The sequence below is a fragment of the Lissotriton helveticus genome, chromosome 1_1 (genome assembly GCF_964261635.1).
Source record: "Lissotriton helveticus chromosome 1_1, aLisHel1.1, whole genome shotgun sequence".
In the NCBI taxonomy this organism is placed as follows: Eukaryota; Metazoa; Chordata; class Amphibia; order Caudata; family Salamandridae; genus Lissotriton; species Lissotriton helveticus.
Window position 1 is genome coordinate 87,816,492 of NC_136057.1, and position 14,736 is coordinate 87,831,227.

General features: G+C 45.7%; 1 protein-coding gene across 1 annotated transcript in view; it reads left to right on the plus strand.

Moving 5' to 3' along the window:
* Window positions 1–10,087: 10,087 nt before the first annotated feature.
* The window catches only part of LOC144753448 (uncharacterized), a 64,066-nt gene continuing 59,417 nt past the window's right edge, over window positions 10,088–14,736 (plus strand). Inside the window, exon 1 of the mRNA XM_078641158.1 lies at window positions 10,088–10,190. The gene's annotated coding sequence lies outside the window, so the exon portion shown is untranslated. The remainder of the gene's footprint in view (window positions 10,191–14,736) is intronic.

Consider the following 14,736-nt stretch of genomic DNA (forward strand, 5'->3'; position numbering starts at 1 on the left):
GACCTGAAATTTGTCAGTGGATAAAAGACAATAAAATCTGTTGGCATACTAAGAAAATGGATGAGGTCCTGCGGTACGCTAAGTACTGCGAGGACGAGATGGCAGAAAAGAAAAAGGCCCTTAAGGAGAAGGTTATGTGGGCTCAGGTGAAGCTCGCAGAACAACAGGAAAAACAATTGAGTAACATGGTTAAAAATGCTGAGAACAAAAGTCCTGGGGGAGGGGGTGGAGGAAAGCCCCGGCCCAAATTTAGCAGGGAAGAGGCTATGAAAAAATTTCCCTGCCATCAGTGCGGCGAAATTGGACACTGGCGAAACGAGTGTCCCCAATTAGTCGATGTTAATGAGAAAACTCCTGATTTAACTCCACAGACGCAGAAAGAAAGACCAAGAAAGACTCAACCCCAGGTAAAAACAGTTCAGGTGCCTCGAGCACCCAAGCAGGTATACAGGGGAAGACAGGCAGAAAATGAAGAGATAGAGGTTTGGGAAAGCGGGGAGAACAGAAATACAGCAACTTCGCAGTATCTGCTGAATGATACCTTCCTTTGTAATGATCAGGACTGACGGGGCCTGAGAGGGGAGGACGAGGAGTGCGTACTTGGCGCTTCCTTGCCGGTAGACCAGTCTGGACCATATATTGAAGGAAAGGTTGACGGAAATGATGTCACCTTTCTGTTGGACACTGGCGCTACCCGTTCTACTGTAAGAACAGTGGACGTTCCAAACCTACCCCTCTCGGGAGAAAATATCCAAGTAGTAGGTGTATCTAATCAATTGATTAGTACTCCTGTTACCGAACCAATGGAGATTTCAATTGGAAATTTTAAACAGATGCATAGATTTGTCGTCTGTGACACCAGTCCAGTAAATCTACTGGGACGTGATTTGCTGTGCAAAATGAACTGTACCATCTTTTGCACACCAAAAGGTGTTGAAATACAGACCCCAGATGAAGACGGCATTTATAAATTATTGTTGCTTAGACCTGACTCAGAAATTAAAAGATTGACCCTGCAGGACTTGCCCCAAGAACTACAGGAAGCCGTAAAGCCAGAGGTGTGGGATTTCACTGGAAAGGATGTGGGGTTGATGAAAGATGTGGACCCCATACAAATAGCCATCAAGGACAATGCAGTATATCCTAACACTAGGCCCTACCGAATGAATGCTGAGGTGAAAGCAGGTGTCACTCTGGAAATACAAAAATTATTGGAAGGAAACATCATACAGGAAGTGATGAGCAGCCCATGCAACTCACCGATTATGGGCATCAAAAAGCCTAGTGGCAAGTATAGGGTAGTGCAGGACCTGAGAAAGGTTAACAAAATTGTAGTTCCTTGCTGCCCTATTGTCCCAAACCCTGCAGTGATATTATACCAGATTCCTTGGGATGCTGAATGGTTCACTGTGATTGATTTGTGTCATGCCTTCTTTTCGATACCCCTGCACCCCGACAGCAAATTTCTTTTCTCATTTGCTTTTGAGGGTCACGTATATTGTTGGAACAGGGTCCCTCAGGGGTATACAGAGAGCCCCTCTATCTTTAATCAGATCTTGAAAAAATGTCTAGAGACTTTGATCTTACCTGGGAACTCTGTGTTAGTGCAGTACATAGACGACCTTCTACTGGCGTCTAAAAGTCACCGGGACTGTGTGGTTGACACCATTGCCCTCCTAAATCATCTGTGTGAGAAAGGGCATAAAGTAGCCCCTGACAAACTACAGTTCTGTGTGAAATCTGTAAAATATCTGGGACACCAAATAGAAAAGGGTGTCAGAAAAGTCACATCAGAAAGAGTGAGAATAATTCAAAAAATGCAGTTGCCCCGTACTCAAAAAGATGTCAGAATGTTCCTGGGTGTATTAGGGTACTGCAGGCAGTGGATTCTGGGATTTGCAGCCTTAGCCAGGCCCTTGATAAAAATGACCACGAGAGGAATGCCAGATGTTGTACAGTGGGACGATGAAAGTCTAATGGCTTTCACAAGATTGAAGAACTGTCTGTGTACCGCCCCTGCGTTGGGAATGCCAGATTATTCCAAAGAGGTTGCCCTTTTCTGTGACACTCGCGATAATTGCGCATTGTCTGTCCTGACTCAAGAACATGGCACGACCAGAAGGCCTGTGGCTTATTTCTCTGCCACACTGGACCCAGTAGCTGCTGGGTTACCAGGCTGTCTGAAAGCAGTAGCTGCTACCTGTGCAAGTTTGGAACAGAGTGAGTCCATTGTCATGGGACATCCTGTGACCGTGTATGTTTCACATGGAGTGGTAATTCTATTGACCAGAACTAAAACACAGTATCTCACCCCTAGTCGGCTGACTAAATACGAGAGGATTCTTGTGGGTGCAGCAAATGTAAGCATTGTTAGGTGCGGTATTCTGAACCCTGCCACCTTACTCCCCGACCCCTTGGAAATGGAAGGTGGGGATGATGATGAACATGATTGTATTGACCTAACAGAGTTCAGTACCAAGCCACGCCCAGACATAAAAGAAGTACCATTGCCTGAGCATGATAAAGAACTATTTGTGGATGGTTCCTGTCTAAGACATGAATTAGGAGGCTTGAGTGCTGCTTATGCAGTAGTGTCTTTCACAAAAATTGAACAAGCAGGTTACCTATATAACATCAAGTCTGCACAAGTAGCCGAATTGATAGCCATGATAAAGGCTTGCAAAATTGGGAAGGACTTACGCATAACAGTGTATACTGACAGTCAGTACTGTTATGGCGTTGTGCATGACTTTGGCCAATTATGGCTACAGAGGGAATTCATGACTTCCTCAGGTACTCCCATTCGGAATGCAAAGGTTGTTCATGACCTTTTAGAGGCCATCCAGTTGCCCAAAGAACTGGCAGTGGTAAAATGTACTGCTCATCAAAGGAGCATGGACAGAGTATCACTGGGAAACGATTATGCTGGCTCAATGGTGTGCCAAAGATCGGTATATTGTAAATCCAAAACGAGGGGGGCCAGGAACCAGCTGCCAGCTTCAGGTGTTTGAGGAAGTGCCTACATGGGATGAGGTGAGAGAGTGGCAGGAGTCGGCTCCTTGGCAAGAAAGAGAGAAATGGAAGGAGGATGGGTGTAGACCGAGACGTGTGGATGGTGTGATTTTGGGCCCAACTGGTATGCCTGTGTTACCCCGACACTTGCTTGGCACAATGGCAAGATTAATACATGAAGGATCACACATTGGTAGGGATGCCATGATTCTGGTATTTCAACAGACTTGGTACAGTAAAAAGTTCAGGAAGGTAGCAGAGTCCCTCTGCCAGAGGTGCCTGTCATGTCAACAGATGAACCCAGGCAAGAGGACAATGGTTGAACTGAGCAAGATTGGGAGATCAGGGGGTCCCTTTATAAGGATACAGGTTGATTTCATCACCATGCCCCGTTGTGAAGGGAAACGATATGTCCTTGTCATTGTTTGCGTATTTTCAAAATGGGTAGAAGCTTACCCTACTCCTCAAAGTGACGCACTGACAGTAGCGAAGTGTTTACTAAAAGAACTGATACCTAGGTTCGGAATACCATGCATTATTGAATCAGATAAGGGTGGACATTTCCAGAATGACATACTGGCTGAACTCTGTAAGGCCTTCGGAATAAGGCAGAAACTCCATTGTGCATACCACCCAGAGGCTTCTGGAATAGTGGAACAAGTAAATGGAACTATCAAAAACAGACTAGCAAAGCTGACAGATGCTACTGGCATGACCTGGGTGAAGGCCCTGCCCCTGGTCCTGATGGGACTGAGAAGTGTTCCAGACCGCAAGACAGGCCTAAGTCCCCATGAAATCATTATGGGAAGAGTGATGAGACAAGCATGGGTGCCAGGAAGCAAACTGTTGAGTATTACTGATGATTTGGTGCTTGAATACTGCAGAAGATTGGGTGACCAAGTGCGTTCTATCTCTCGCCAGATTGGAGACGACGGCATCCTCAATCCAACGACTCCTCTCCACAGCTTGGTTCCAGGAGATTGGGTCAAAATAAAGAAGCACACTCGATCAAGCTGTCTGGCACCAAGGTGGGGAAAGAAACGCCAAGTAATCCTGGTGACAACCACTGCAGTGAAGGTCGCAGGTGTTCCTCAGTGGATCCACGCTGGACACACCCAGAAGGTATTGCCAGACAAAGGATTTGAAGAAGAAGGGCAACCAGCAGAGGACCCTGAAGGAGCCAGACCAGAAGCAACTGACAACGAGCAGCCCAGCACCAGTCAGGTTGCAGGAACAGCAGACGTTGGCCCAGGAGTAGTTGACTACGAACTGCCAAGAATCCAGCCTGCTGAAGAGGTCCAGGAAACTGAGCCAGGAGTAGCTGAAGACGAGCTGCCAAGCATATGGCCAGAAGAATGGATACCGATGATTGATCTGACCGAAGATCCTATCAGAACAAGAGAACGACTTAGTGAAGGTAGAGAGTGGACTAGTCAGGAAAAGCAAGGCACAGGCGAAGAACCTCAGCCGCTTGAGATTCAAATCAAAACTGAGGAAGGAGAAGGTCAGACAGGGACAGAGCAGGTATTCGATACACCACCGCGAACACCTGATGCAGATAAGGGAGAGACTAGAAACAGAGTGATAGTTCGAGCAGAAGAAGATCAAGAGATCGAAGTGCTTGAACAGGATCAGAAAGGGTTAGAAGAACGGGTTCAGGAAACAGAAACAGAAATAAAGACAATCGAAAGCCAAAAACAAAATATTCCTGAACAAGGCCAGATTAGCAACCAGGCAGAAGAATTTGATGCTAGCCCTGGAACTAGCCAGATAAGGGAAGTAGGAGAAGAACGTGGAGAAGAATTACCACAAGATAGAGAGAACAAGAGAATAAGAAAAGAAAGTGAAGTCCAAGTACCGACTAAGAGACTAAAGAAAAGAAACAACCTTGAGCCTAGGTTTGTAAAAAGATTGAGACTAAGGATAAAGACTGTGGAAGAAAAACGTGCAGAAGCAAGAAGAAGTGCTCGAATAGCAGAGCAAGAAGAAGACTCTTCCAAAAGAAGGAGTGAGCGAATAAAAAGACAAAACAAAAAGTACAAGTCTCCTGAATGGACACTGGTTTTGGAAGAACTTGAAGATCTTGATATAACTGACGTGAGCGACGGAGAGCCTGTCCCAGAGTACTCAGCTGAAGAGGAAGACGAACCACCGTGAATTTGCACAAAGTAAGCTAGTTGTGTAAAAAAGCTAAAAAGAGGGGTGAGAACACTCCTTCTGAGCTAAAATGTCTGATTCAACAGTGAATGGTAGACCTAGTTGCAGCCGTTTTAAGACGTGTTGCAAGGTGTGTATATGTAGTGTAGTAGTACTGATAGTTATTTGGATAGGATTAACAATTTTCATTCCCTTTGCTGTAAGTAAAGATACTAACATTGTCCCTACTGAAGTTGTAAATACTGACAATGAGGAGCTAACAACACAGAGTGTAGAAAGACATGAGAGAGCATTGAGACAAACTAAACGAGACTTAGAAGCATCAGATGAGGGAGGACTACATTATCATGGAATGAAGAACAGGACACATTTAAATGTTTTCGCAAACTTGTTAATACACTATGTAGAGACTATGGAAATTGAAGATTGCTATGTCTGCATGAAGCTACCTACTTCGGTGGCTGAAGGCGTGACATACCATCATCTGCCATTGACATATGGAATTTCCTGTAGCATTTTAGCTAGTTTATTTTACAAAAGGGGACCGTTACAGTATTATTACTCTAACAATGACGTGATCTTTTCTGAACTTCCTATACGTGGGAACTTGAATCCTGTACATACCAAAACTGACACCATAAGATATATGGGAGACTACTTTCTGACTATAGGTAACATTGACATAGCAGACGCACACAGAGATAACTTGACTTGTTCTTTGCGTGAGCAGGAAAAGATGTTCCTGAACATGGCAGAGAAAAGGAGAATTAAAATTCAGAAGAAGGCTAATGACGAAAGTCAGAAAAAGCCAAAGTGGGCAGAGAACATGGAAGGCACCTCATCTGGTGGAGCGGGTCCTGCTCTGTTGCTGGATTTTGAAAAGAAAGGCAAGCTATGTCTTCACCGCGAGAAGACTAGCTATTATAATAATGTTTTCATTGGTTCCAGTGAATGCGAACATAATTACAAGGTAATTGGAGGTTGGGGTTTCAAAAATGGGTCAGAGCCTGTGTTTCCTGGAATTTATTATATTTGTGGGGACAAGGCTTATTTCAAATTGCCGGATCACTGGTATGGAAGCTGCTACTTTGGCATTGTTTTCCCGAAAATATACCATGTGAATGGAAAAGCTGGAAGCAATGAAGATACTAATGGCTTAGTGCGTAGTAAAAGAGAGAGTATAGGTGAAATTATGGGTAGTATTTTCAGTGCACTGATACCTGGAGTGGGAGTGGTTCTGAACACTCACAGAATTTGCAAATTGTCTACTATAGTAGATGTGCTGTCTACTGAAACAGCTCATGGATTTCTGCTGGTCAATACCGAAATGGTTGCGATCAGATCAATGGTTTTACAAAATCGACTTGCTCTTGACACCTTATTAGCGAAAGAGGGCGGAGTCTGCCGGATGTTGAAGGCGCAACATTGTTGCACTTATATTCCGGATAAAAGTGTACAGATCAAAAGATATGTGAAAAACATTACTAATTTGGCAAAGGAACTCAAACCACTCGAGGTTGATAGTGCCTGGAAGAGACTGGTAGATGGTCTCTCAAATGTAGGTCATTGGCTTGCTAGCATAGGTAAAAGCTTATTATTCAAAATTCTGATGCCAATTGGTATTATAGGTCTTATTATACTTTCCATTTTCTTATGCTGTAAATACCGCAAGCGCACCAAAAAGCACGAGGTAAATGCAAGAGGAGTGAAACGAAGTGTGGATGAGATTGAATTAGAGGAAGTGAATGATCAAATATACAAAAAGGTGAAGACTTCTCACCCGGCTAAAACTGAAAGAGAAAAGTTAGAACGGTTGCTGGAAGAAATAGAACTTTATAAAGTGTGAAAGAAAGTTGGCATCTGGTTCCATTATAATTTGTGATGATAGTAGATATCATCAAAGAGGGGATTGATGAAGCAAAGCTTCGCATATTTTGCGGCTTGCCGAAATCAAGAACCTCGTTTATGTGTAATAAGGTAACAAAAGTGTATGTTTTACTAACATTTATTTTGTTTAGGCAAAGTTCCCGAAGCTTGCCTATGTGTATTTCTAATGAATTAATCCGTGTCCCTAAAAATGGCCGCCGCTTGTATTTTAGTTACTGCGCATGCGTCAGCCACACTCACGTGTCCTGACGCGTCTGCAGAAGTGGAGGGAAAGTTATGCGCATGCGTAATTCATAGCTGTGCTTATCATGTGGTACTGCTCGTGCCACTGCTCTTGTGTCCGTATCAATGTAGCTAACATTTAGATGCAATAAGTTTATTTCTTGATGATGAGTTAAAAGTACAAACCCTGTGATGTGTTTTCATAATGACATTATTATGTATTAATTTGTTTTCGCTTACTTTTCATGTACCGCGGGAAATGGGGGTCTGAGTGAGAGGAGAGCCATATTGGAGGTCCCTTCTGCGCCTGTGCGACATTCGGCAGCACGAGGGACCTTGGCTGATGGAACATAGCCAGTTGGCAGTGATGGGCGAGATGCTCCTGAGAAAGTCACCTCTGCCCTGCGAGAACAGCGAATGTGGCTCCTCATATGATACATTGTTAAATTGTCATTGTGTTTCTGCACAGTTTCTCCTGGGAACCCCAAACCTGCTAGGCGGTACCCAAATATGTTAATGAAGGCTTCAAATCGTGTATTGTGATTGGTGTGTTACCCAAACCCTACCTTAGGACCAATCGAAATTGAGGGATTCTGACACTTTGCAACATTGGGGGGTGGTACACTGTCCCCAAACTGTATATCTACCCTGGGTTCACCTAGTGAACCGTCCGACTTGTCTGGTTTAGCTGACCTGTCACTGACCCAACGCACTCAATAGGTGACTGAAGATACAGAGCGCTGCGGAGCACTCTGTCCGAATTTGACTATAGACTAAGGTTCTACTGAACCTTAAAGTGCTGGCAAGGCACTTAGCTGGGAGTTCGCTGACCCAATCGGGGTCTTGATCGATAGCTGCAGAGCGGGTGGAGCGCAGGCGTTGCTTCCGAACTGTGGGTTCCGGTCCTGTCCTGAAGAGGGTCCTGTCCTGAGGGTTTGCTGTCCTGTCCTGAGGGTCCTGTCCTGATTCCTATTCCGAGGGTATCCTGTCCTATCCTGGGTGTCCATTCTGCACCTGCTGTCCTTTGAGGGGTATCCTTCCTTGAGGGTTTCCTGTCCTTAACTGACCCGTGGCCAGGGTTTGGTTTCCACACCTTCCTAGGTAAATATTGCTCTGAACCTCTTGAAATTCTTGCACCTTCTGAATTTCTAACTTTTGCTTTAATAAAGTTCAACATTGCATATGTGATATTTTCCATGCCTTTCTGCAACTATTGAAAGTCATTTATAATTTTTGCAAAGTTATTCCTATGCCTTCTCATTTGTTAGAAATTATATTTTGCATAGCAGTGTGTCATTTCCTGATATGGTCTAGAACTTCGTTGCCTAGATTGTTCAAAGGCCCCTTCACCTTAAGTGAAGCGTGTTATTCATTATAAGCTCTCCTATAGTCACCCACACTTAGTCTATCCCTGTCTAGATAATACTGACTTGCATAGTATTTTCTCGCTACATTTTATTTAGTACCTTGATGATTACTCTGTCATTATTTCTTCATGCTTATGTGATTTACGTTATCTTGGTTATTGATTGCCTTATTTTACTGTACCTCATGCAAGAAATTATTGAACTTTAGATAAACATTTTAAAACTTCCAGTTGTCCGTGGTCATTTAAACAGTATTTGAATGTTATTGTTTGGGTTTGTATTTTGCTGCCTTTCTTTTACAGCTAGCTCCCTGATTCATTGTGGTCATTAGGCACCCACATCGGTGGATGGTAAGTCGGGTGCACCGAAATTTGGTAGCAGGGAACACACACACACTCAACCTGGTAGAGCTCGTGAAGTCACCCGATCGATGTATATGGTGATTTGGAAAGTATATGGGCCCTGAAGCCGGAAACGGCGAAAACTATTGGCCGGGTGGCCTCGCGCGCTCTATCATGTCCTCATGTAACGTAACTGGTGCTATGTAAAGCGCTCTGATAACTGATTCAGTTCGGTTCTAGTTCGCGCTATATAAAACTCCCCCCAAAAAAAAAAGTCGATCTTCTCATCACACAGACTTGTCACTGTAAAGATGACCCAACAGGCAGGTAAGTTGTAAAGTCTTTATTGTAGTAAAGTCCTAACACCATGGTACGTCTCACTGCAGTCACCACTCTGAAGTAACTGTCATCTCTAAACTGTCAACCTGCCGGTGGTCAGGTGGAACACCCTGACGTCACAATGCACCGGCAGGTCGCGCGTGCAAAGAACGTCGCGTGCATGCAATACATTAGATGAAGCCACACGTTTAATAAACATAACAGTCACCGTTTGCTGAGGCTTCCAAAAGAGCGACCCAACTCCAGCAGTGAGGGCCAATGAGCATTGTTGATACAAAATAATGATCGATCGATGCAACAACAACAACAACAGATGAATCCCGTACAGCAGGCTCAAGACCCTCCAGCACCCGACAGTCTTTGTATCGCTTGACCTCACCTGGTCCTGTGGTCCCTGCTGGGGTCGGGCCTCCTCCTGTTGAGCCTGAGGCCAGGACTGAACCATGAGCGCGGGGTAACTCCACCAAGGAGCACGAGGCGCCTCGCGCAACAGCACACGCTGAGATTTAAGTGCAAAGCCCCTCGGTTCGGCTCCTCTGGGGGGGGGTGTCTCTCCTCTGCGCAGGCGCAGTGACACTGTCACAGGGCACAGGTCTGCACTCCAAACAAGGTCCTAACTCAGCGATAGAAAGTAGTGTCTTCGCTCCGCACATGCGCAGCAGTGACGAGCGGCCCTGCGCGTGCGCAGCCGTGAGACGCAATGTTTTGTTCGCGCTTGTGGCTCGGCGTGAGCGTGCGCGTCCTCCGGGGCCAATAACACACCGGGAAACACTCCTCACAGGCAGCCGGGCCCCCGGACTCAGCGGGGCTGCCCCCATCCCTCCCCCAGACCCTGCTGCCCCCACTAAGCGGTGCACAAGGAGAGGTGAGGCACTTTAATCCCCGTTCCAAGCTCCATTGGTACTGTACTCTTTGCGCGTGCTGGAGACAGTGTCTGTTTTCCGCGCATGCGCAGTTGCACGGCGCGTGAGACTGACCATTCTAAGCCTGGCTGCAGTCATCCCTGATTCTAAGGTGCATTGGTGTACTACCCTTGAGCGCAGGCGCAGTTGCACGGTGCGTGAGACTGTTCATTCTAAGCCTGGCTGCAGTCATCCCCGTTTCTAAGGTGCATTTGTCGCTTTGTATCTGGGACATTTAAACAGCCACTGGGGCTGGGAGAAGTTTGGAGCTGCTGCTCCCAGGCTCCCAGTGTGGCCATGGGACGGGCGGGGGGAGCATTGAAGTGTTGAAGAAGCTGAGTCAGTCATCGGTCACTACTTGTACAGACCCTCCGAGGGATCATAAGAGGGTCAGTAATTTGATGGTTTTGCAGATTAAGTTTTCTGAGGAAACCAAAGCCCCCTGCAAGATGCCGCATTTGTCATACACCAGCAGAGCTTCCAGGGTTATTGATTGCTATGTGTGAAATGTTCTTTATTTCAGTGTAATTGTTAGTGACATTTAAACCACTATGAGTGTCACTTTCTCACAAGCAAAATCAAGCAATGAAGACGAGGGAAACATACAATTATAAGAAATGACAACCTAGTGCCCTTGTAATCTGTTCGGTCAGCGGTCAAAGACTCTCCGCATCAGGCAAGCCTCAGGAGAGTGAGACTGAGGCACACATAAGTTACAGTCAGCCAGGCTCACTGCTGCTCTCAAGCCTGTTAATACTGGACGAACGCTCAATCAACAGTGGAGTCACTAAGACAGGTGGTAATTCAATTCAGTTGTATGACTTTGGCCATTGCAGAAGAGCACTCGCCTTGTTGTCAGCTGTACGTATATTATTATATCCAGGGCCGGCTTGTTTGTTTGCTGGACCCCCAATGACCACCTTTTCTGCGGATTCCCTTACTACCACCCCTTTAACAGTCCCCTCAATTCTCCACAACCACTGCAGCTCGGATGCATTTAACTAGGGTTATAGCGCCACTCATACCAGTGTAGGGTGTTAGAGCACTTTACATCACACACATACACTCATTCAAAATGTGTAAATCAGTGTATAGAAATGTTACTTAAGACAGAGAACTACAAGCATCCATACTGATAGACAGTATAGTTTAGGAGGACTTGGTCTGGAGAAGCAACAAACTCATAATTCAACATCTTACTCTGTGGTTGGGGGGTTTTCTTTAATAATAACTCCAGTCCTGTCAAGTATCACGAAACGGGTGTGACACTCATGCATTTCAGTGCGGTGTTCCGCATCACCGCACTGAAATGCATTGTCACGCATTTTGCCGAATCTCGCCAGCTCTCGCCACTGGCGGCACCTGTGTACGTCTCCTGCTTCTCTCCGAGTCCGAGAGCGTGCTGCAGCCTGTGCCAGCACTGAGCAGGTACTCTAGTTCATTATTAGCCTCAAGTCACAATCACTTGCGAGAATACGGATGTGAAGGTAACCTGCCGTCAGGCCCGAGGAAGTACTGTAGCACACTACTGTGAGGCAGAAAGGCGGGCCACTCAAATCTAGTGGGAGTCCTCGCGTTGGTAGGGGCTGGCGTGCTGCACTGTCTCATGCGCAGCTGTGCACCGGCCACAAATAAAACCGCGCTGGCCGTCGGCATTGCCGAGAGGAGCCCTGGCGGGGACTGTCAGTGACCCCCCATGACTCGCTCACTCGCCGCCGGCGCCCGCCGTACCGCTAGAAGATGCATTAATGATTGCGGGTGTTGCAGGCGGCGCAAACTAAACTGCGGCCAAGTCGGGACGACTCACAGCAGCCACTGGGTCGGCAAGACTGATGCTGTCCCTTCCGGCAGAGTGCATGGTGCTCCAGAGCAGTCAGTGCTGCAGCTGAGCTGTGCGGCCACAGCAGGGGGTCCCTGTGTGCCCGTGGCCTCCAGACGGACCGGGAAACCTTTCTAAAGTTGACCACTTCAAGTAAGTTATAATATTATTATACTAACTACATCACGGCCGCCATGCTCCGGTGAGCTACCGGTGGTAAAAACAGTCAGCTTTTGGGCATATGCCATATGGGGTGGCCCAGGAAGGGCTGCACTCAGAGGAGGCTCGGGGGAACCTGGAGAATAACGGCGGGAGTGGGGTGAGCCAGTAGAAGCGGCACCCGCCATTAAAGCTGAGGAAGAAGCAGGCGCACGAGCAAGAATTCACGTCAGGGACGCACCCCTGTCCTGGGGTGCGTAACCCTAACACTAACTCCACCATAGCCTGATTGCCCGCTTCCTGCCTGCAGTGCTGCCCGGGCCAGCAACCTCAGAGACACAATGGGGCACTATATAGGTCTGTGGGGCCGAGGGGATATCAGGAAGTGCTGGTTCGAAATTCACCAAGAAATAGGCATAACCACTTAATGAGCAATCTAGAGCTGCGTATGGCCTGGGAGCACGGACTTAAGCTGAAGTGGGAGCATGCCCATGCAAGACATGTTTATTCCCTGCAGTTTCCTGACTGAACCGTAAACCGTTTGTGTGTGTTACTTATTGTCTGTCTGTTATTATTGTTAGTTTTAAATCCTCCACTTCTTCTAGGTGCTGTGGGCGTATTCTGTCTTCTCTTGAAGGGGCTGTCTGTATCTAGGAAAGGGGTTGGGCGTAAGGAGCAAAAACGCAAACCACAGCGCTACCAGTTGCTTTTTGCCTGAACTTCATTTATTGCCCTGCCTCATATTAATGTTTTATTTGGAATTAATATTTCCCAACAAGATTATGATACCCTTTTGTTGACTGTATTTATTTTATTTGAGAACTTTTTATAGCGCTGTGTTGCAAGCTAAAATGCATCTGGGAACTTTTTAGTCTAATTTGGAAAACCTGGAAATTTGACAAACCATTGGTCTGCAGAGCTGTACAGCTCTCCACTACCATATATTCTATCTTTTTGAGACTATTAAAGCAGTGGGTGGGGCAGGTAGGTGCGCTGCTTGGTGCAATCGCAGTCTCACACAGAGCCAGTTACTGATGGGATTTCTCAGCGGCACTAGTGCAGCGGTATAAGATCTTTATAGTTTCTGGTTGCACAAATGGGTGTCATTTCTGATGTTTATGTTGCCCTCATGTTCACTGCTTGAGTTTTTGCTTGTGAGAAAGTGTCACTCATAGTCATTGAATGTCACCTATAATTACACTGAATTTCTGAAAATGTCCCACGTAGCAATCTGAAACCTTGGCAGCTATGGAACTGTTTATTTTTTTTATCGAAATGACCCCTTTCTGCAACATTATAATAATGAAAGACTGAGGGAGGATCATAGCGCCCTTATCTGTACCTTCCAGTTTATTTCCAGCTCTTTTATGACAGTTATTAGTTCCCTGTTCTAAACTGGGATTTTAACTTTTACACTTCAAGTAAAAAATGACCTCTCTAACTAAAGCACTGACCTATTTTCCATATATGCCTCCCTGATCCGCATGGATCGCGTATTTTGCAGTAGGTATATTAATCTGCTGTGCTACTTTGTAATGAGTCAAAACTTCCACTGGAGAAAATGATCGTACTCCAAGAAGAACATTAATCAGAGTTATTGTGCCATTTTTATTGTTGTATGAACATTTCAGGAGGAAATGAAAGCGACAGCAGGTGCTTCTTAAACTTAAATACTTACAAACATGGTGATCACTACTTGTAGTTATCATTAAGATATTTGCTCAGAATAGACCGTAATCGTGCTCCATTGACCAAGTGCTGCCATCCACAGTTACCGTCTAAGAGCTCGAGCCTTGTAAACACTAGAGTAAAAGTCTCATACATTAATGGATATTTAGATATGGCTCTGAAGGCGCCCGAGGGTATCTTCCAGAGGCCAAGAGACCAGAAAAGAGGAACTCTGAGGAAAAAGCAGAGACTAGACAATTCAAAATTTTCAAACATACGTGACAAGAATTTTCAATTCTATTAAGGACAAGGAGGTGAGGATTATGCTTTCTCATTTCTTTAATGAAATGCTCAGCAGCCAATAAAAATAACCAAAAACTACATTTCCCATGAACATTAGGGAATGACCATAGAGACTACAGTATAAAAGGTCCCAACATTAGTCCTTCTTCCTCTTTCTTTGTTGGGTAAACAGTTCAAGGTCAAAATACAATCCAATGTAGAATAACAAGAACAACTCCAAACACGCCGCAGAAATCCAAAGGATCTGGAAGCAGGCAGTAGAAGAACTCTGGGTCCATGAACCAGGAGAAAGACGAAACTCAGGAGGAAGTCGGCAAACTCTACTTCGGGTCTGAACCTGAAAGAGATACAGAGCCGTAACATCCAAAAAAATGCCAGAGAGTCAAAAGCAATCCAGTGGGGGGGGGGGGGGGGGGGGGGGGAAGAACAAGGAATAAGAGATTTGCAATAACATCAAAACAGATTACAGAATATAACAATGCAAATCAAATACAATGGGTGGGATAATCCTCGCCTCCTTGTCCTTAATAGAATTGAAAATTCTTGTCACGTATGTTTGC